Source organism: Silene latifolia, chromosome 1, assembly GCF_048544455.1.
Source record: "Silene latifolia isolate original U9 population chromosome 1, ASM4854445v1, whole genome shotgun sequence".
NCBI lineage: Eukaryota > Viridiplantae > Streptophyta > Magnoliopsida > Caryophyllales > Caryophyllaceae > Silene > Silene latifolia.
In genome coordinates this window covers 112,585,808-112,588,761 of record NC_133526.1, presented here as the reverse complement: position 1 = coordinate 112,588,761, position 2,954 = coordinate 112,585,808, and the positions used below count along the sequence as shown (strand labels likewise).

Below are 2,954 nucleotides of genomic sequence, written 5' to 3'. Positions count from 1 at the left end.
AAGTTACCACATGAGTGATCGGGTTGGTGAGAATATGGCCAAAGATGACGAAAAAAGAGCGGTTTCAGGACTCCCATAGAGATAGACGTTGCTACTGTCGAGGAGGCTTTAGAGCAGGCCTTCACCGTCGCGGTGATGGCTGCTGGGGACGAGATCCATGAGGAGGAGGCTGTTGAGGAGGAGGAGGCCCCGAGACAGGCCAACGTTGGGCGAGGAGGTCGTCAGCTGAGAGGAGCTCCCGAGTGGGCTGAGACTTGGGAGAGTAGGCACTTGCTGTGGGCTGCAGAGGGTCACCTGTCCTACAGGACGGTGAAGAGCTTGGTAAATAGGAATTCACTACTCATTACTCATCCTCTTTCAATCATTTGTTCATATCTCTTCCAATTTTCATTCAAAACTAAAGATAGCTCTTGTTTCAAATCATAATAGGAGGCCGGGAACATCAGGTCGTTCTCGGGCTATACGACAGCGATGGAGCACTACGAGCGGCTGTCGGCGGAGGAGCGGGCCATGATCGAGCGTGGAGCGTTCGGTCCTTTGGTGCAGGCCTGGAGGGATATCACGAAGAGGAAGCTGCGGGCTAACCTTAGCCTGGTCCGCGCTTTCTTGGACCGATTCTGGGATACGACTTCCATGTTTCACATGCCTTTTGGTGAGGTGGGAGTCACTCTAGAGGATTACGGCATGATTTCTGGCCTGCCGTGTGGGTCTGAGGCTGTGGAGTGGCCGGAGACTGCCATGAGGGCGGACTCAGCCGAGGCTAGGAGGTTGATCGGCTGGAACTTATCGCCGAGGGCCGTCACAGTGCCGGGTTTGGTGCCCAGCTCCTACGTTCGAGACTACTTTGCGGGAAAGATCCCGGCGCTGGTGACGATTGACGGGAGGGAGACGGCTCCTCCTCCCTGTATAGCTGAGCAGAGGGTCCGTTTGTGGCTCTGGTGGTTTCTGTCTTCGATTTACCTCGGAGACAAGGGTGAGAGGCTGTCGACGAAGATTTTTCTCTTCCTTTCTGACCTGAGTTCCCTAGGACGTTGGGACTGGGTCACTACTGGTTTTGCGGTCCTCATCCGCTTCATGAGGGCCATGGTTCGTCCGGAGTTGATGGAGAAGGGGACTTCTCCTGGCGCTGTCGGACCTGGACTACTGCTGGAGGTATGAACCTTCCTTTAGACCGAAATCAATTCCTTTCCTTATCAAATTACGAAAGATCGTCATTAACTATCCTGTTTTGCAGGCGTGGGTGTACTCCTACTTCCCGAGCCTTGCGCCCAAGAGGACGGAGCCGCTGGAGAAGGCCTATCCCGTGGTGAGGGATTGGGTGATGTGCAGGACGAAGAGCAAGCGTTCTTCTCACAGTGTCTACCGGCGGGACGTGAACGCTCTTCAGCTGGACAGCGTAAGTATCTCACTTATATCCATTTGCTTCTTCATTGCTTTTAAATTGATCATAAGAATGATTCCTTTGTTTATCTTGTCCCAGTGGGTGCCCAGGCCTTGGGCGGAGTACGCTGACGTGCCTCCTTTCGTGGCCGAGGTCGTTCGACCTAGGAACTCGAGTCATCTGCTGTTGAGGACGTCGATGGGTTATGTGTGGTACTTGGGCGAGCGCTTGGCTCGTCAGTGTTTTCGGGACGTGTTGACGGTTCCCATCGATCCTCCCAGGACGATGTTCAGGGAGCCTTCTGAGGCTGAGAGGGAGGCGGAGTTGGCTGGTGCCAGTGGTGACGCCATCCTTCTTCCTGGCGAGGACTACTCGGCGTTCCTCTACGGGAGGTTGGCGTACTGGCCGGTAGTGGTGAGAATCTTCACTCCCCTTCTTTACTTGATTTCCTTTTGAGAACTATGATGAAAGATCATCGATTAAGGAGACTTTTGACTTCGCAGGAGGTTGAGGCAGCGGGCATCGAGCCCCCAGAGTACCCCGAGACCCTCGAGTACACTGACGCGACCGGGAGGACGACGATCTCCGAGCTGCGTGACTTTGACGTGGCTGTGACGGATGCTGGCCTGGATGACTGGAAGCATCTGATTCGGAGGGTAAACCTCTAACTTTGCATAACGTTTTGTGTAAGAACACATTTGATTGAGTTTATTCAACTATTGAGAACTTCTTTTTGAAAATGCAGGTCGCGCCGTCTCGGTTCGTGGCGTTATGGAGGGTGGCCAACCAGCTGCGAGCTACTACCGTCGAGGCACTTGTCGGCGGTCGAGGTCGTCAGGTATGAACCTTGTGCTTGTTCTATTTTTGAATTTTGATTTTCCGACTTTGCTTGAAACGATTGACATGAGCCATTTTGTTGTTTACAGGGTGACCGCGAGCTGGAGCGAGAGTTGACCCAGTCTCGGGAGGAGACAGCTCGCTTGTTGAGGGAGCTTCAGGTTCGAGATGCCAAGATTTCCATTCTTGCGGCAAGGGTTGCGGAGCTAGAGGGTGACCAGCAGTAGTTTTGTACAGTTTTGTGTTTGTTTGTTGGCTGTATTTGCACAGTTGTACATTTGGACCTTCATTTTGAACGTTCTGGACTTTGTTTGGGGCTCTAGCCCCCAGTTTGTTGTACATTTCCCTTTTTGGTTGTATATACGACGTCCTGAGTGCCTTTGTTGCCTTGCTTGTACCTGCAGGTTAGCTTTGAACAGGATTGGAGATGACGGTTTACGCCGTCATGCTGCCGAAATTTACATAGAAATCACGCAAAACATACATTTGTATATACATATGGCCTTAATTAGCGCAAAACAAAAGACTCAAAAAATGCAAAAAAATTGCAAAAATTTTGCCGGAAATGACCGGACGGTAGGGAGGGTTACCCCCTAAAAAAAGAAAAAAAACAGAAATCTATAAGTTAGAAGTGGGAGGATTTAAAAAGAAATAAATGTAATAGATGTAAATCGAAATGATAGTTATGTCCTAAAACGGAGTAAGAAAAAATGAAAATTATTTCCTAAAACGAAAA

At 50.7% G+C, this 2,954-nt stretch overlaps 1 long non-coding RNA gene across 1 annotated transcript; it reads left to right on the top strand.

Annotated features, from left to right (window-relative positions):
* Positions 1 to 1,065: 1,065 nt before the first annotated feature.
* LOC141600712 (uncharacterized) lies at positions 1,066 to 1,532 on the top strand. Its single transcript, XR_012524332.1, has 3 exons — positions 1,066 to 1,152; positions 1,235 to 1,396; positions 1,481 to 1,532. It is a non-coding gene; the product is annotated as an uncharacterized LOC141600712 (long non-coding RNA).
* Positions 1,533 to 2,954: the final 1,422 nt, after the last annotated feature.